Source organism: Triturus cristatus, chromosome 5_2 (assembly GCF_964204655.1).
Source record: "Triturus cristatus chromosome 5_2, aTriCri1.1, whole genome shotgun sequence".
Lineage (NCBI taxonomy): Eukaryota > Metazoa > Chordata > Amphibia > Caudata > Salamandridae > Triturus > Triturus cristatus.
The window spans coordinates 139,672,065-139,692,750 of NC_140588.1; the positions used below are offsets into that span (position 1 = coordinate 139,672,065).

At 42.7% G+C, this 20,686-nt stretch overlaps 1 protein-coding gene across 4 annotated transcripts in view; it reads left to right on the top strand.

Annotated features, from left to right (window-relative positions):
- Nucleotides 1–5,362: 5,362 nt before the first annotated feature.
- The window catches only part of LOC146822725 (uncharacterized), a 410,295-nt gene continuing 394,971 nt past the window's right edge, over nt 5,363–20,686 (top strand). Inside the window, exons 1-2 of one of the 4 annotated variants that reach the window (XM_085606915.1) lie at nt 5,392–5,512; nt 7,769–7,797. The gene's annotated coding sequence lies outside the window, so the exon portion shown is untranslated. Of the gene's footprint in view, nt 5,513–7,768; nt 7,798–20,686 lie in introns of all 4 variants that reach the window. The other 3 variants (XM_085606917.1, XM_085606916.1, XM_085606918.1) reach the window with 3 other exon arrangements.

Consider the following 20,686-nt stretch of genomic DNA (forward strand, 5'->3'; position numbering starts at 1 on the left):
TCTAATAAGCTAGGTGAAGGGACAAGTAGACAGCAAGAAGATTGCGTGTCGGAGACCCGAGGAGGGAAAGAAGTAGGGAAGTCTCAAATAGTGGTGAAAAAGACTGTGGAGCGAAAGAAAACTGCTGAAGAACAAGAGGCATTTGAAACAGAATCGGATGAAAGTGAGAATGGAAAATCAGAGGGTCGAGTTCTGAGAAAGAGAACTTGGATTGGAGAAAGAAATAATACAGAAACAAGACCGAAAAAGGTCGTAAGAGGAGATTTTTGGCCTAACAACAGAGTAAAGAGGCTGAGATACAGACTGATAAGAGGGAATACATCGAGAGCTGAACAAGTGAATGAAGTGTCGAGTCAAAACGAAGTAAAAAGAAAGGAGCAAAAGGAGTCAAGAGAACCTGAGGAAATAAAAAGAATTAGAAGACCCAACCAAAAGTACAGATCACCGGAATGGTCTTATGTGGCACTGTCTGAAGAAGAACCAGTGACTCGAGATAATCCGGAGGGGATCTTGAGAAAAGTGGTTGAGGAAAAGGAAGAATCTGTTGGAATCTTAAAAGTTATCCTGACTGACATTGGAGAAGAGTCAGATGCACAGGATGTTGTTGATGATCTGATACAATTTGATGTTGCTGAAGAAGGAGGAGTGAAAAGTGATGAATATCCAAATTGAGTGAACTGAAGAAATCACTTGGAGAAAGTGGAAAGGAGAAAGTCTGAAATTCAGCTGTCTGAAGTAATCCAAAGTTTGAGAAATTACAGTAGTGGAGTAGTAGAGGCTAAGTCAAAAGACAAGGTCAAAGTAGTAAAATGGCTAACATAGAGAATAATCAAAGTAGATGTGCCTTCTTAAGAAGATGGTGTAGAATGTGCTGCTGCTGTACTGGATTATTAATGCTATTATGGGGTATTTTAGCTTTATTAGTTACATTTAGAGTTTCAATAGGTACATTTGAAATACATACAGAGAATGAGACAAATGTAGAAAAGAATTCGCAAAAAGTAGTTCCAACTAGAATTAGTAATACTTACATGCATAAAGATAGGTCAATTAATGATTTTTCTAGTAATGTTTTTTCAAAGTTGTTATACGAATATGTGAAGACAATGGAAGTAAGGGATTGCTACGTTTGTATGCAATTACCTGCATCCGTTTCAGAGGGTGTTACTTATCACCATTTACCAGCTACGTATGGAATTTCTTGTGGTGTATTAAGTAGTGTTTTTTATTTGTTAGGGAAAATAGATTATAAGATGTCTAACAAAGATAGTATTTTTGGGCACTTGCCAATGAACAAAGAGCTGAATCCAGCTAAAGAAGCTAACATTTTTGGTGAGATTTTTATTGAGAAAGAAGAATTAACATTAGATTACATTTTTAAGAATAATTTAACTTGTAGTTTGGAAGAAGAGGAGAAAGCTTTCCTGAACATGGTGGAGGAAAGGAGATTGAGCATGCATGAAAAGGCAGGGAAATATAAAGTGAGTGAGACAATTTGGGACATTGAGATGGGAAAAGAATTGAGAAATGGAGCTAGTCCAACTTTAGCTTTAGATGCACCACAGAAGGGTAAGCTGTGCATTACAAGAGGGAAATCCCAATATGATACATATTTTGTTGGGACTAGTGAATGTCATGATACATACTTCATTGCAACAGGATGGGGTTTCAGAGGTGGAGAAGATACAATTTTTCCAGGAGTGTATTATGTTTGTGGGAACAAGGCTTATTACAAGTTGCCTGACCATTGGTATGGCACGTGTTATGTGGGCCTGGTTTTTCCAAAGATTTTTCATATAGATAGAATAGAAGATGTGGAACATATTAATTTACTAATGCGCTTCAAGAGGGAAACTTGGTCTGAAATAGTGGGTGACATTTTTGGAGCTTTAATTCCAGCAGTGGGAATTTCTTTAAATGCTTATGGGATTCGGAAACTGTCAACAGTGGTGGATCGCTTATCGACAAATACCGCTGGAGGGTTTCTTTTGGTGAATACGGAATGAATTGCCGTACGTGCCATGTCTATGCAAAATAGACTTGCTCTTGATATTCTATTGGCTAAGGAGGGTGGAGTTTGTGGAATGCGGAAAGTTCAACATTGTTGCACTTACATTCCAGACGAAAGCAAAGACCTGAAGGTCTATATCAAAAATATTACTGATTTGCATGAAGAATTAGTACCACTTGAAGCTGAAAGTATCTGGACTAAAATAGCTAATAAGGTGATAGCTGTTAAGAGTTTTATTGCAAAAATAGGTAGTACTATTATAGGTAAGATATTGTTTCCTTTAACTTGTATAATTGTTGCTTTATTGATATTGAGATTGGTGTGTTTGTGTTGTAAAAACAGGGGAGGGAAAAAGAAATTAATTAAAAGAAATAATGAAAAGAGAAATAAAAGGTTGAAAAGAGAACCACAAGAAATTGAATTAGAAGAATTGAGGGAGAGTGTCTACTTAGAAACAAAGAGGGATGATGAAAGAGTGCCTGGTGTGTAGTGTTGTGTAAGGAGGAAAAAGACATTTCCAATTTCTCCTAAAATGGGACTAAATATCACTAATTTTTTTTTTTTTGGGTTATTTGGTGATAAAATCACCAAAGGGGGGATTGCTGGAGCAGGATTTTCTAATAACAATCTATTGGGTTTTTAAGATCTGGTTTGTCTATTTGTCATAGTTAACATTATTAATTATTAATTATTAATTATTTGTTTTGTGTAAGTGTTTTTACTTATCAACATGTACGTATTAACAAGAGAGAACTACACGTGGGAACGCGTATGTGTTGCCTATTGACAATGTGCATGTTTTATTAAATAAACGTTGCTGAGTGCTGTTTATTTTAAAGCACGAAACGCTTTTGAATTAATGCTTTTCTGTGTTGCTAAAAGCTAGATAATTACATACACATAAGGGTATTAGTGGGGTTAACACTGTTTAATCATTATGCTGTGGTAACGTTGTTTTTGTCTCTTTTAATTAAGATGGTCCATTTTGGCCTAACCAAAAATGTCCGCCGTTTGCAGCCTGGCCTCGAGTGAGAAATTTGTGATGAGAGGGCCTTGCTGAATATGATCACGAGACATCTGATCACCGTCCTTGCCTGGGTTAAAACTTTCCGTGAGGACAGCAGCAGTTCTGGGCGAGTTTCCAGATGTATTGGACAGCCTTGGAGGACAAAGGAGCTGTTAAGAAAGAACTCTGAGCATTGTGTCATCGCTGAGGAAATGTGGATGCTAAAAGATACTTTTTTATTTTTGGTTCCTGTTCTGTCTTTTTATTTTTGTGATTTCCTGAGCGGAGATTTTCTAAATGTAGCGATGCTACATCCTTTCCTGCTCGCTCTGCTCAGCGGTTCGGCGGACGTGTAAAACATTTAATGTTTCTTTAATATTGCAAGTTTCATTATAAATATACTAGACTAGAGAGGGTCCGTGTCATTGCATTCGAGATTTTTCTTCCCAAACCTGCGTTGGTGAGGATCGATGCTGAGAGGACGGTGACTTGGGAGATTTCTACTGAGAGACTTGTCCTGATGACCCATTCTGACATTTAGCTAGAATAGGTAATTATGAGAAAATGATTTATTCTGATTAATTTCTTTTGACTAATTTTAGATAAAGAATCATAATTTTAAATACGGTATTGGTGATTATTTCTTGTCAATTATTGAGTACTCTATTTTGATTATTGTTGTATAGTTTGTTTAGATTATGACAATTGCAATAACTAGGTCTTATCGACCTCGGTGTAGATGTGGGGTTTAGGAGTTTTAGGAATTTTCTTTCCACAGGTTCAATGCTGGTGGAGTATTTGAGTGTATGTTAGTGAAATGGGCCCTAGTGTATGGTGAGTGTATGTGCGTGTAACTGTGAAATTACTCTATCCGTGGAAGTAGGGAGATTTTGTACACCCCAATCTGCATCACGCGCAAGTACGATCCGTCCCGTCCATCCGAATGCACAACCGTATGGAAAAAACACCGTACGGTGCGAACGCCCATAGCAACTATGGAGATGTCCAAATAGTTGCCCGCATACGTGCCGAACACCCCCCCCAGCACACCCCCCACGTACGCGCCGTACCCCCACCCCCCCTAGGTACGGAACGTACCACCACCCCCGTAGGTACGGAGCGTACCCCCACCCCGTAGGTACGGAGCGTACCCCCACCCCCCTGTATGTACGGTGCGGACCCCCAGAGCGTAGCTACGGGGGTGGTGGTACGCTCCGTACCTACAGGGGGGGTACGCTCCGTCCATAGGGGGGCTGGGGGTACGGCGCGTACATACGGGGGGGCTGGGTGTACGGCGCGTACATACGGGGGCTGGGGGTACTGCGCATACATACGGGGGGATGGGGGGATGTGCTGGGGGATGGTGCTTACATACGGCGGCTGGGGGTACGCACCGTCCATACACGGAGGTGGGGGTACGCACCGCCCATACGGGGGTGGGGGCACACACCATACCCCCAGCACCCCGTATGTACGCGCTGTACCCCCAGCCCCCCCCATGTATGCACCGTACCCTCGGTTCACGTATGTACGGCATGTACCCCCAGGCCCCTACACCCTGCCCGTGCCTGTACGAAATGGAGGCAGAGACAGTAATAAAATTCCTCACCTCGTTGTGTATGACCAATAAAGTATAATTGGAAGTTCTTTCAATCCTGGAGTCCTGTGCTTATTGAGGGAGGCTTCACAACATTATATTCTCTGCGGCCGGTCTGCCGCAATCAAAAATCCAAAACCAGTTTGCCCTGAGGCGAGAATGAGCCAAGTAGCAGGCATGAATTATAACTATAACGTTCCTGAAACCTATGGTTTTTTCAGTTAATTTCTATGGTTTTTTAAATGCTAATTTCCAACTATAACGTGCCTGAAACCTATGTTTTTTCAGTGAAAAAAAAATATATATATATATATAAATACACATATATCATTTTATTTTAAATTGACACCAAGCTGGTCAGTGGCAACATTTAGTCCTATTTCTATGTCAGTTCACGTACCGTTTTTATTCTGAAAATCTGGTCATCCTACACTTATGGTGCGCCTGCAATAAAACATATACTGCCGATTTCACTACCAATGAAGCAATATGTGGAGGTTTGATTTAAATGGGGCGGGCGCTTTCGTCAAGTGCCTGCCTTCTTGAAACAAACCTCTGAGTAAAATAGGAGTTTTTTGAAGACGGTCACGTTCAGGATCAAAACAATGTCCCGTTATACAGACCAACAATAAGCCACGCATTATAACCAGGTCCTGTCTGGTCTGTATTGCACTCATGGAAAGTGCGCGGCACGTTGCTAGGAGACTATAGACTCTCCTTTACCCCAAAAGCTAATCTCGCTCTTGCTGCCGGATGTGGGTCTGAACTTACGTCACGCCAACGTCTGAACAGAACGGAAGTTAGAGGGAGGCCATTTTCACTGCGCCAGGAAAAAGGTTTGTGGACCTGAGCCTCTGGCGTTTGTACTCGGAAAGTCTTCGCGTGCTTCTGTGATCAGGTGAGGAGGACGGCTTGTCGGTGGAATTAGAATTTTGAGGATCGCGCTACTCTATTCCGCCTCCTTTTCTCCGCTCTTATACGTAGATTTTCGGAACCCGCTGCGGCGTGCGCTCCTTTGGATATTGTGCCACGGTCGCGTTATTCCTTGGCGCGAATTCTCAATTTTGGGGCCATGTTGAGGTCAGGCACGCGGCCGCACATTGTACCTCGACCGCCCTCGCTATGTCTTTTAACTAAATGCAGTGCTTTAGATGGGCCGGTACTGAGTACCAGCACTTTTATGTTTTTCTCCTTTTGATGACCGGGACTTCTCCTCAGACAAGGAGAGTACAGATACTCATAACGGCCCGGTTTTTACACGTTTGGTGTTGGTGCTGCGTTCATGAGGTCAGATTTTGGCAGCACCTTCTGCACTTCCTGCATGGATTAAAGCGCTTTTCAAACCGAGCTGATGCCTGGGCTCACCTGGTACAAAAGCCCCAGGACAGCAGCTCGTCTCCCGTAGAACACCTAGAACTGCGTGTGCCTCTCCGGAAGTTATGAGAGGAGGAGTATCGCTGCAGACTTTCCTTTATATCAGGTTCCTCTAACTACTGGTAGCTCTCCAGCTATCCGTAATTAGGTCCCTTCTGTGCGGCCCAGCCTATTAAAATATAACTTTTTCTTGGGCAGAGTTGCGCTAGGCGGAACTCCACGAAGTCGCAATGATATGTATGCAAAATTTGTAAATGTCTGTATTTTCATAACTCATAAGTTATTTGTAGTAAATATTTATATTTCTGAAAAATATTCAAAGTTGATATTTCAGTGGTAAAGTATTCTGCCTAAGGAAGACTTATTGCCAAAAAATATTACGTTGGTGATAAGGGTATTGCAGCTATGGTTGTTCGGTGTTACCCATGATGAGGCATGTTTTGACAATACTACTGAGGTCATTGGTACAGATAATCTTGCACAACACGTCCACTAATTTTATCTTGTCTGATGTGGTCACTATTACAACAACAGTAATATTTGTTGTTCAGGGTGGCTTTTATTGAACATAAGTAGCTCTTATTACAGGAAATGTTGGAGACCGTTTCTTTATATTTTAGAGGGGATTAAAATGTGACCATAAAACCTAATGGGCATGGGTGTGGGACACATTATTCAGGGTAATATAGTTTTTTCTTTTTAGCATACTCATTGTTTAAAATGCCTGCTAATTTGTGCCCATCAGGAATTTAAATGGAAGGAATTTGAATGAAAGAAAATCTCTGCCCCTTCCAGCTATTTCTCTGATTAACCTAAATGAAAAACATTAAAAGCAAAATGCAATTTGTTTTAACTTTTTAGCAGCTTTTAGCTTCAGTTGTAAAACCAGACCTGAGCCAATTGCGATAGATGGCTTGATTATAGGTGTGACACTTTAATACAGTTCTGGATTTTAGCTGGCAAACCTTTTGCATTTTGGGATTTGTAGTTTCTTTTCTGGTTCTCAGTAACAGGTTTTCTAAAATCCCAGCATGCAAAGTGTGTATTGCAAAAATCAGGCACACATTGAACATGTTACATAACATGGTGTCACTTAAGAACTACCAAGCCCCTAATCACATATTTTGTGGGAGTCCACTCACATCAGGCATAAAACAAATATCAACAAAAAACATCGGTTTGGTTCTTTTATGTTGAAAATGGATTTATTTAAGTACATTGCTTCTGGTGTAGCCTCTAGCCATTCATCTAGGCTGTCAGTATATCCTTCTATCTCTGGCATCGGCAGAGCTTGAAAAATCCGATCGCATTTGCGAGCCAGATTTAATTAGGGTGAGCTAAAAAGTGTCCACAGTGTAATTGTTAAAAATGGGGGGGGGGGGGAAATGTTGGCAGACTATTTGAAGTCCCATCTCAGTTGACACATACTCTGATGATCTAGGACATACATGACAAAAGATTTTAGTGTTGACCAATTACAAAGTGGTTTACTGCCGCTCATTTTTTCCACTTAAAACAAAGAACTTTTATCAGTATAATGCTTATTTTGACTATAGTCCTACCAGGAAACTGTTTTGGCCCAGATTGTTTTGAGGGCTCTTGTGTGCTTAAGTACTAAAAGCAGCTCCCCATAGTGAGGATTGTTTCCAGTGAGTCAACACGTTCTTGTTGAGAGCCTGTATCTAGCATGACTGGCCGAAGATTTGGACTAACCTGGCTCTTTACTTGCTTTTAGCATATAGGGTTTGAGAACCAAATAAAACATATTTTCTTTTTTTAGGTCCTGCGTGACCCATTTCCACAACCCTGGTAAGTTTTGAGACTTCAGATATGTATTTCGGCTGTCTGTAAACAGAGTTCCTCAGCCAATGTGGGACTTAGTTGTCTCCCTTTTCATACACAGGCGCGTCCCAGTTTGAGCGTCCCAGTTTGAGCAGCACAGAAACTCTTTTGCTCAGTGACCTGAAAGGGGGCTCCTTAGGATTACCAGTTGCCTGCACTTAGTTATTGTAGTTTGCTTGTCAAGAACTTCTAGGGCCATGATGTCGCAATATAACTTGTGCCCTTTTCCTATCCCTAGCAACTTAAGTTGAGTTGGCTATTGCTAGTCCCCTATTATTGTGTTAAGTGCCCCCTAGGTCACTGATTGTGGTATCCCCAGCCCTATTTGCTTGAAAGTAGTCCTAAATCCATTTATCCAGACCTACACTGAGTCTATAAACAGATGCATATTTATTCTCTATAATTCCCTGGCGAATTGAAGCCCAGAATAGTAGAAGACCATTCGTAGTAGGTGCAGTTCCAGCAGTAATATTTGGATTTTGATTTCAAATGTACACTTAAAACTAATGATTTTTTGTTAGAATATGAGTTTAGTCCCTTCATATTATGCGAAAGGAGCTTCAATGGGGTTCATCGGCTGCATGCTTTCTGAAGCTGAATGCAATGATTCCTTGGCCTCCTTGTTTATGCTGCACTGATTTTGCCCCCCAACTTTAACTCTGCCAGCTGGGCCCCAACCTAACCCTTTGCCTTCATTGGCCACCTCATCGGTGTCTCTTGGAAAACTAGAATGGTCTATTCATGTCTGCTATCTTCTAGAAAGCTAGGTATTCCTCAAGCAGGCCTTCATTGAGTAGTAACTACTCCTTAGCCAATGCAGTTGCTACCCTAATCCCCCCCCCCCCCCCCCCTCCCCTCCTCATAACCAAACTATTCATCTGCGATGAATTTCACTCATCCCGCACATTCCCTATATGAGGGGGACTTGAGAAAGAGGAGAATGTGTCAGTGCAGTAGATACTTCATCATTGTTGGGATGCCTTCTCGACACCTCTTTCCTTGTCGCTGTCTTGTTGTGATGGTCCTTGGTACTCTCCTTTGCCTACGTCACGCTCCTTATCAGAGTGGCGGTTGAGTCATCTGAATGTATTTTTGCTCGTAGTCCCGTGCGGTCTGGTATATTTTTAGGTCTCGCCTAGCTATTGCGTTTACGCAATCGCTATGCGAGACTCTAGTAAGAGGGGCATTTCAAAGTGCTCCCAAAAGTGGATTGCATGGCGAGCACGCGCACAATCGCGTGCATTGTGCCGCCATGCAATCCGTTTGGGGAAGCGCTTCAGCCCACTGGCGCGTGCACATGTAGCCACAGCCTCGGCATCATACTTCAAAGGGTCCGCTCCCCCGCCACAGCATGCCGAGAGATTGTTTCCTCATGGCGCCTCTCACAACTGTCCCTCCCCCACCACAGGGCTAGTCTCACGGACGCATTGCCATCCATCGATTTCACTTTCATGCCCGTGTTCTATTTACCTTTCAGCACACAGCCTGCCCCCCCCCCCCCTCTGTGTTTTCTTGCAGCTTTGCCCAGATCCGAGTCTCAAACAACCAAAATAATAAGTTTGCCCTGCACGCTTTCTGCGCTTACAAAGTTAACATATGCAGCGCTCATTCCCTTTTCTTCCTTCTAAGGTCGATAACATTAGCTCCATTAATTCTGCGTATAAGGATTTAAATAACCATATGTTTTCTTGCAACTTTAGGCACTTCACACACACACAGCCCCACTGCTCACACACACAGGCAGCAACAGAATGCTCTGAGCCCCACCAGTGTTTGCCACACTCGCATGCCTCTTGCATCTCGTGTTTTCTTCCTGCTTTGGCCCGTGTTCTCTTTGCCTTTCAGCACTCAGCTTACCCGTAACCACCATTTAACGATCATTCTGCCACACTCATTCCATTTTCATCCTCGCTTTAACTTTCATGCCCGTGTTCTTTGCCTTTCAGCACACAGCTTCTCTGTAGCCACCATTTAACGTTTATCCTGCCGTAAACACCATTTAACTACCATCCTTTTAGTTAAAATAAAAGAATTGCCTCTAAGGGTTTAAGGAACCATAGAAAGGCAAGGCAACATACACTCCGAATGCCACTCAGAGCCACATGATTACATGCCACATAACTACAATGCACTCAATACAACAGACACTCCAAAAACCAATCAGTGCCTCATAGTTACACACCACATAATTACACAGCGCTCAATGCCACATACACTTTAAATACCACTCAGCGCCACATAATTACACACCACATAATTACACTACGCTCAATGCCACATGCACTCCAAATAACACTCAGTGCCAATTAATTACAATGCAAGCAATGCAAAATACACTCAAAATAACACTCAATGCCCCATCATTCCACACCACTAAAATCAACATACACTCCACACAAAACCACTCAATGCCACATAATTATATTCTACCTAATTACTCTCTATCGCCCTCACTCTCTATCTTATCTTATCTGTCGGACAATTGCACTCTATCTATATATCGCATCACCACAGCATCACTTAGCACCACCACAGCATCACTCAAGGGCACCACTACATCACTATGCGCTATCACAGCATCAATTAACGCCACAGCATCACTCGACACCACCACAACATCACTCACCGCCACCACAGTATCAATCTGTACAACCATTTAACAACAACTGGCTCTTGAAATGTTCTCTCAATATTTAGGCTTTATTACAAATGGCACAAAAAAAATGATATTTAACTTCTGTTCTTGGATTTTAGGCGCAATAAATACACTAAACATAATCTTCACAAGAGTTATTAACAAAAGTTTAAAAGATTGCCATTATAATTTACATTAACTTTTACTTAAGTATTAATTATTTGCAAAAGTTAAGCCATTGTTATTTGTAATATCAATACATCGAAGTCACGTAAATACAACACATATTGCATTACAAATGCTATAGGTGTCACATTTGCAACAGTTAAAACTATTGACATTGTACATGAGAGCTAGTAATTTCAATATTGTCAATACCAACACATAAATAAAAAATTAGTTAATTTACAATACAAAAAGCTCAAACTTTCCTAATGCGAGACCTATTGCATTGCAAATGCTTGTTTATTCTAATTGTAACCACCTTACGCTGCTAGGGGAATTTCAGGCCAAATAAGTGCAACGATCTATAGTGAGTCTTCTAGAAGCTTCCGAGTTCTCTTCCATATTGGAGCATTGTTGCTGATTGGACGCTCAGCTGCAGTGATGCTGAAAAGTACTAGGGTGCTTGGATTATTCGTTCCCTGAGGAAGTAGTCTTGGGAACTATGCATCTAGGGTGCACATTAGCTTCTTGGTGTGCCTGCTTACCCTAATTGCTTTGACAATGCCAGTGCAAAATTATGTCTGTCTTTACAACGTGTCTCAAAATCTCTGGAAGACATTGCTATATGTTGTTGCCTTCTATATTTTATTTGAGATTCCATTCTGTGTTGCTAATTCTTATAGATCTATTCTATTCGTTTTTGCATTTGTCTAGACGTTTTAATGTTTGGATTCATGTGCAACACTGACGTGCAAACAATGACTCGCCGTGGCATTCACCTTAGCCTTGAGAAACTGGTTATTAGGTTGCATATCATATTTTAGTGCATAGAAGTCTTTGCTTGGGTCAGTTGTGAGGATGCTTCTATTGGTCAGTGAGGGGTTTTCAAGTACTGTTTGAAGTTAACCAGGCAGCTTTTTCAGTACTCTTTCTTGGTGGATTTGTTTGTTATATCTGTCGTGCTTCTCTCGTAAGCCACGCTCTTAAGTATACATCATATGCGTTCAAGGGCCTGCTACTCAGTGTTTAAAGTTCTGCTTTTCTGGCTGGCACAGACCAGGATTTCCCCCAGGTGCTTCTCTGACCACTTTCTGGCAGTCACTAATAACTTCTTACACCAAGTTACAGGTTCTTTTACAAAGTCGCCCTTTCACTGTCTGCAGTTTTGTTTATGGGACTCGTGCTAGGAGGATGAGCTCACCCAAAGATACATTTGTTCCCTTGTCACTAGTGGTTGGAACATTAAGGATTTTGAGTCCGAAATAGACCGATGCTGATCAGCACCAAATCTAGTTTGTGCAGTCTCCTTGTCTTGGATGCTTTTGCTTGTATATGTCTCGTCTCACTTCAGCAAAAAAGTGATGTGGCTCTTAAATACTGCTCACATGTATCTCCTAGCGTGGAGATTCAGATTCTACATCATCTCCTCTGTGTGTTTATTGGTGGATGGATCCAGGTGCAGGGCCCTGCCTTCCTGCTGCAGCTCCTCGTGGTCCTGTGTGCGCTCTGACTGCTGGCACTGATTATTCCTAGCATCAACTGCTAGATGTCTGTATTTGGACTAGAAAGACGATTACTGAGGTGTTCTGTTGATGCTCCATATTTTAAAGGGGAATTATCACTTGCCTCGCTTCTGATAAAATCCCTCTATAAGGCTGCTCGCTAACTGTAGGAATCTTCATCCTCCTGATGATGCCGTGCAGAACGCACACCTCTCATGATGAATCTCACACCTGTAGAACTGCCATCTATTATATCGCCACCTGTAAAACAGTATCTTCCGCAATAACATACACACCTACTAATCTAGTCCCATTGTGCAGCATGGCTGAAAAAAACAAGCATTGAAAATGCAACAGGTAACGCCTTTGATTAAGTTAAAGCCATTTGCTATGCTAATGGCATTGTAGAGCAAAGCAAATGGATATAACTTAATAAAAGGTGAGACCTATTACATTTTCAATTCTTGTTTCAAAATGTTAGGAGTGAACTGAAAGATTGTATTTTTCTCAAGGGAAGTGAAGGAAGAGAGCGGGGGGAGACGGAAACCAGGCAGAGGAAGAGAGTCACACACGGGGGTCAGGCGTCGAGGGAGGGGAGACGGAGCCTAGAGGAGAGAGACGTACACACACATAGAAGTGGAGCGGAATAAAGGGTAAGAAGGAAACCAGGGCAGCGGGATTGAGATGTGCACATGGGGTTAGAAGTGGAACGAGATAGAGAGGGGTGAAGGAAGCAAGGGCAGAGGGGAGAGAGATGCACATACAGGGGGCTCAGAAGGAGTGCGAGAGAGGCAGGGGAAACGAGGGCAGAGAGCGCGAGAAGCCGACAGGAAGGGCAGATGTGGCTAGTGGGCTGCAGGCGGCTCCTTGCCTCTGGGAGAACGGTCCCTGCTGCAGCGGCCACCCCTGCTCGGTGCCCGGCTCCCTCGTTGCCAGCCTCCGCTGCCTCCCTCCTCCCTCCTCGCGCATCGCTGATAGCAGCGTGTGTGCGGGGCGCAGGAACCCTCCTGTACCCTGAGAGAGCCAGTGACGACAGCAGCGAGCAACCTGCTGGGGATTTAAAGGGGCAGCAGCAGGAAGTATCGCCAGGGCCACCTGGAGTCGGGCACTGTGCTTGCGCTGGAGCCTTATGCAGGCATAGTGCACATACTGGAATCTGACTGACATAGGCACAGTGCTTCACTGGATCCTGACACGAGCATAGTGCACACACTGGAGTATGACTGAGTGTACATAGACATAATGGTAGTCTGGAACCTGAAGCGGTATAATGCTCGTCCTGGAGTATGACCAACATAGGCACATTGCTACAGCATGAGCTAGTTTGAAAAGGAAAGGGCGACAATATGCTTTAATGTGCAACGCGCTCTGTAAGGAATGCAGCTCCCATGTCACAGGACCAAAGAAAGAAGGCATCGGCCAGGCGAAATGGGCCGGCCTAAAAATGGACAAGGCGGCAACCAAAAACACCGCTTGCCAATCACGCGCCCTTGTTTAACATAAATGAGGGCGAGAGCCCATGGAAAAGAAGGGCTTGGCTTAAAGCACCCATCTGAAATCGTATTGATTTCAAAAGACCTCGCATGGCGAGAGCAGCGCATGCGTGCCGCTAACGCCAGACGGGACCGAAAAAGCACTATGATGTGGTCAATGTGTTTCTTTTTTTTGTTGTTGTTGCTTAAAACCATGCTACATATGACAAATGGACAAAGCCAAATATATCTCATTTAAGTTTGTCAATCTTTTTTTTGTAAGCTATGTTACACTTGAATTATTTCATTACATCTATGTGCTATGAATTTAAGTGGCCATGTACTATATCACTAAGTGCTAGTTACAAGAAATAGGGAGTTGTAATCATTTCTATTGGGCTGATGATCTGATATTGATGGGAGTCTTTTCCAATACAATACCATCAAGCACAGGACATGCTTTGAAGTTCACAGCACGATGATCCTGACGTGCTGTGTGTGAAGAATGCAGTTGCAATGTCTGAACCACACATCAGCATTGTCTTATCAGGAGTATAGTTCCTATCCAAAAGAAGCAACATTTTAATCCACATTAATAGGGGGAAAAAACTCCAGTGGTAGTCTAGATGCATGACCATGGTATAGAAAGGTATTGGTCCCGAAACCAACAGATAAGCAGTCCTCTATACTGCTGCTTAACTGCAGAAGGATTTTATTATTTTTCGTCTTTCAAAATCTGCATCTATCATTCTCCTACTATACATTTTGTAGAAGAATAATTTCCATTGATGTTTTTCTGGCAGTGACTCTTATCTAACGACAGCAGCAGTTTCATTGGATGGAATTGTCATCACAGCATCAGGTTCACCTGTTTAAACCGGTACTTGGTGTGAAGCTAGAGATACAAAGCTGGCTCCTCAGTCCCCAGAATGAGACTCAGGACTTCAACGCAGCTGTACCTTTCTTGGGATAGCTTTTTCAGAAGAGAGAGAAGATTTTCTGATCATCTTCGGAAGCTTCTTGGCATCAGTGGGATCTTATAAACAGCATCTGCCTCATAATGATTTTTGATGTAATTGATCAACACCGTCCTATTTTTCTTTAAACCAGACAGTGACTGGAGGCACGATTACTGTTCGAATTCCTTCAACTGGAACAGCCAAGATCTGGGACAGGTCATCTGTAGGATGGCCTGAAGATTTGTTTATCAGGGATCTTCTCCTGCTCTAGCTGTCTGTTTTGGGGGCCAACAGTCAGCAGCTTTAGGAATCTTATCCTGGCTGGTGAAAGAGTAAAAGAACTTCACATTAGATTAGATTCTAGTTTCTTAAACGTTCTGCAAATTGAAATAAAGGGTCAAGTGTTTCTCGACTGCAACCTGTCTAGGGACTTAAAGATCAGGGGCAATCATTGATATTTCAGAGCATCTGGTGTCCCCACCTAATAGGCAAGTTATTTGTATTTTTTTTAAAGATCTTTCTCAATCCCATACAGAGTATGCAGCCAGCTCAATCCTTTATCCAATACCTTCATGTTCAAGCTTGTTTAAGGTTACAGCTCGCGCACTCTACAAACCTTTAAGGTTCTGGCAGAAAAGGTCCAAATACAGCAGATGTAGTCCCAGAGCAGACATTGCATCCATGAATGCCTTAGCAGGACCATTTTCTTGAATGAAAGGTATGAACTGCTCTTAATGCTAGTAGGTATTGTAAGTCCTTTATTATTGCTTGAACAGTGGCATTCTTTTGTGCCAAAACCCAAAGGAATGTGCAACACAAATCCATAGCAACCAATGTATATTTATACCGGTTAATGAGGCCAAGAAATATTACCCCAAAGGTTTTATCAGAGATAGTAATAGTAGTCTGCGCGCGATTTACAACAGCAGTGTTTTATCTCCTAGTAAGTAATGCATTGCTGAACATATTTTTTGTGAGCTTTGTTAAATATGGCTACCAGTATCTTTGCTGTAGAATTGATAGAGTAACACTGATGCCAGCATGAGTGGTAGCTATCCATTCCTGAGCTGTCTTTGTTCAATCTAATCCAGCTCACTCATTAGGAATGTGTCTATTTACTTCTCTGGGTATGAAAACTATAGTGGCGTTATCTTTAATTGAATAGGAATATTTAGAGGGAAGACATCCGGGTGTTTCTCCCCTTTCAACTTTACTTGTATCGCAGCCAATAAATAAACTCTTTTTATTATGTAAATAATTGGTATAGCAAAGCAGACATGTGAGAATTAACAGATACGTTTCTTATATTCACTGGACATCCCAAGTTCTTACTCGCCCCCTCCCCTCCACGACAGAACTCGTGACATGTGTTAACCATGTTGGTCTCGCCTCCCTTGGACTGAGGGGAGGTGCAAATGTTACCTCTATACGTATTCTATTTCCCCCATACCGTGTCCCACTGTTTGGGGCATCCTCTGTTTTGTGTAGACCGCCTGTTTAGCTAACATGTACCAATCAACGTCTCGCTCCCATTCTTCTAGGGGCGGTGACTTAGGAACACCCCATTTACAGGCGATAATACAGTTAGCTATTATAAAGCTAGTGGCAGCCCGTAGTTGGTCCATGTGATTTAAGTCTGTAGCATCCCAGATATTAAGCAAACAAACCTTAGGCGACCGAGTTGGGGCCATCCCACACACCTTGCTCGCCAACCACCTCGTTAACAACATTCCAGTATGCCTTAATAATTGGACATTCCCAGAGTATGTGGTAAAATGTACCTGTACCTCTGCATTTCCATCTACATTCTGCATCACTACTTCAACCCATCTTGACCAATGTTGTGCATGAGATGTATGTTTGGTGCAAAACTTTCGGTTGGACCAGCCGCAGTCATGATGGTGTGGCAACTTCTTGCGGGGAGGATCGCGCATCGCACCAATCCTTGTCCTCTAGATCCACGAGATGCGTCTGCCAGCGTTCATTAGACGCTTTAACAGGTATGGGGAGTTGATTATCTTCCTATAGGTGAGTGAGATTGTCTTACGATCTATTGGGTCTGTGAGCAATTGCACATCCAGTTTTTGCTGTCAAGTCTGCGTTACTGTTCCCTTTAGCTTGAATTCCTTAATTTTTATGGACCATAGTGTGCTGTACAGAGACCAAAGGTAGCTCGTTGGAAGTTAAACGAGCTCATCAGAGTTTGTAATTTCCTTAATGTATTTGCTGGTCGTAAAGTAGCACACTTCTATAGGAAGTCCGGTGCCAACCCTTTGCCCTCTCAGATAGCTTTTAGCCAAGAAGAAAACGACATTTAAATATGCAGGTTTAGATTTCTTGAACTTAATTTGATGCCCATGTCGGGTTAAGAGTCACTATCTTGGCCATCCTAGTTAGGCGTTCGGTTAAGTCATTGTCTGAAATGTATATATCATCTATTTATATGGTGGGTGACGATCAATCTTCTGAGAAATCACAGGGAAACCATGAATACATTCATAAAGATTGATTTTTTTTTTTTTTTTTTTTTTTTAAACCTTTATTTATGTCAGTCTGGAACACAGCTATTCAGCCGACATCCCGGAGGTTCGGCAGCCAATTAAGTACAACACATGGAAGTGTCCACAGCTCTGGTACAGGAAAAAACAAAGGTTCCTTTTTTTTAAAACAACCTAAAGTAAATAACACAAGCAAGGCAGTATACACAATAAACTCGTGCCAGTTCCCGATGGGGGCGCGGCCCCATTCCCAAAGTCAGGACAAAGCCACCGGTCGGGTGGATGAGGGAGAAGCAGAGGCGCTAACATTCTAGCATATAATCATCATAAAAATCCCAAGTTGGAAGTGAAGCTAGGGGGAGAGTTGCTCCTCTAACGGTTCAGTGGCCGGGGGCAGACATATATCACCCCTATACTGGTTCCATTGCCCCCATATCTTATGCCATTTCTTAGGCCGCCCCCGGGCACTATACACCGTTTTCTCCCTAAACATGCTCCAGTCCATATTTTCCGTCCATGCTTCCATAGCGGGAGGTCTCTGAGAACCCCACAGTCGCGCAATATCACGCTTCGCCACCATATTTCCTAGGGTCGCCCATTGAGCCTGCGCCGCATCATAGTCAGTAGGACCCCAGACATTCAAAAGACAGCGCCGTGCCTCTGGCAGCAGTGCAATACCCGTGACCTCCTGCATCACAACATGAATTCGCTTCCAGAACTCCGTGATCACACCACATTCCCATATGATATGTAGGAAGGTGCCCACCATCCCACAGCCCCTCTTACATAAGCCATCCTCGGAGAAACCCATATGAATCAGTCGGGGCCCCGTGACATAGACTCTATGAAGTATCTTAAGCTGTACCAGCCTTAGTCGTGCCGGGATCGCGACCTCCTTAGGAGAGGAGATGGCTTACTGCCAGTCCTCATCATCCAGTTCAAGGCCGTCCCTAGTCCACTGATCACGCACCCCTTGGAGGAGGTCAGTCGGACATTAACAAGCTTCTTGTAAATTAAGGAGATTGTACTCTCCGGCATATGGCCATTCAGGATCCAATCCTCCAAGGGAGAGGACTCAGGCACAGTCTCCCCCTCGACGAGGACGGACCTCAGAGCGTGGCGTACCTGTGCATACCGGAAATATTCCGTACCCTCCAGATCGTACTCCGTCCGTAGCTCGTCAAACGATTTCACTCGTCCCTTAACCAGCAGGTCCCCCACCCTGGATATCCCAATCAGGTCCCATTTCTCGAACCCCTTCGTGTGCCAAAGTTTCCCCAACATATCAGAGATAAAGATTGATTTTTAAAATCAAAATCCTATCCTAGTGTGCACAATATGAATTGTTGCTATAATAAAGATAATCAGAACTGTAGCCGCAACGTTTTCTAAAAGTGTAAATATTTTCTTTAAAATCCTACATATTTGCTAAATAACCGTATAGCAATACCATCCTCATTCTTCTGTTTACTAAGCTGATCTTACCTCTAAAAGGAAACCCTTATTTGAGTTTAAGATGATTCACACCCAGATATGTTTGAACAATAGACTTTATGTTCAAGGTAATAGTAGAGCCTGCTATTCTTCTCTTGTGCTCGCAGCTGGACTGATAAGTGCAGCAAGTGAACACAGACTACCTTCAATTTAGATGATGTGATACCAGGTGGCATGTCTTTTTTTTGTTTTTTTTTTTTGGTTGCCTGGCATGAAGCTCCACTAACCTTTCTCACCCTGTGCTTAGCTTATATTACATTATTTAGTAATCTTTGGATCTTTTAGGGTAAACAGTTGGCAGAAAGTGACTTGATGCCCTTTTCCTTATGTTCATTCTAAAATACTGTTTTTTCTTGAACGATAACAATAAATGAGACGTTTTCTACTTTTCTTGAAACTTTTTTTTGTAACTTAATAATTATTGGTACAGAACAATCGGCTCAAATACTGCTAATTTATTTGACAAGACTTGATTATCATGTTGAAAAGAAGAGCGCATAAAGCAAATGTGCATTTCATACTGATCACACATTCACTTTCAAATAATTAACATGTGCAAGGTAGAAGGGCGATACATAGAAGATAAAAAACATCATAACAGGAGATGGCCATCCTGCTTCTGTAATAGTGAACCACCTTTTTAATCTTTGATTTGTTTACCGAAATCTAGTGCTGAATAGCTTGTGAAGTTTTTGTACACTGTGTCTCTACACCCTTAATATGCTAGTTTTACACGTATTTTTAGGTCTCGCTAACGTAGGCTGCGCAGTCTCGCTGGCGAGATTGAATGATTTAGGGTAGCTTTCACTAGTGGGGTTTAAGCCCCGCCCCTCCTTTCCATTGGCTGGCGTCGCAGTTTATGCTATATGGTGGCCAGCAATTGGAAAAGAGTGTCCAAGTTGGACTGGCTCGTCTGACTTCCTGCTGGCGTAAAAGGTTTATCTTTATGGGGCCAAACGCATGGCCCCATCAAGATAAGAAAGCTTTTAGCAGGCGAGGCTTTCAAACTTTCAAAGGCAGCGATCTTTCATGGGAGGACAAGGCAATGCCGAGCGCTTGTTTCAGTTACATCCCAAGTAGTTTCTGTTCCATGATAATGACGTTGTCGTCTTCGGGAGTGTAACAATCCCCCGGTTTAATGGTTCATAATATTTAAATCCCGTGGGAACCGGTGCTGGAAGCCACATTGTCCGTTTGTCGTTTGGGCATTTTATCAAAATTCCCATTGTGCTAAATGATTTTTTAAGTCGCTTAATCTAAGGGTCGCTGCTGACCGCGTACAGCAGCAGTCAGTAGCGAGGATTTGCTCCGTCTATTTGCTAGAGCTGTGTACAAAGTGGTATTAGAGCAGCTTCAGACAGCTCGTGCCAAGGAGCCGGTGCCGCCGTCCTGCCGCAGTTCTAGCTTCCGGCTGCAGGAATGGCGCGCTTTTACCCTTATTCATTGCGGCAGTTTCTATTTTACTAGGATGTGTAACCTCGTCCTTTCCATGAGTGTTCTTCGAGGAGTCGCGTTTTGTTTGCCGTTGTCGCAACGAAAAATTGCCATTCTAAACGGTGATTTATAGATCTATATTTCATCACTGGCACTATAGGAACAGCTGTTCATCATGCCTTTATTAGTTTCAATACATAAGTTAAGAGTAGTCTAAATTTTTTTAGCCTTAAAATTCCCGCGTGTGATTTAAAAAAAAAAAAAAAAAACTGCAAAAAAAAAAACCTGCAACTATTGAATGTGCTTCAGCAGGTTTTTAGTTAGGTATCCAGGTTGATGAATACATTTTAGATTAAAAGTAGAGATTACACGGAAGCCAGCAGCTACGAAAACTCCGCTTTGAGAGCCTGTGGCATAAAGACTTGATCGCCAAGACCTTGCTGCAATGCACAAACCCTATATGATGGAGGGCCAGCATTTTTGACTGGTTAGCGCGTAAGTACCAGCCATTGAGAAATGTGATCGCAGAAAAGGAAACTCTCCTAACTGATGGCAGATCTCCCCGACCATGCTGGTAGAAGTCTGTGTGAGAGCAGCCGTGTACATGAACTCCTTGTCCCTGTTGTCCATTTCTGGCAAAACGATGTGAAAATTAGGAAAGCTGTAAAGGCATTGCTCGTTAAACTGTTTTATATTT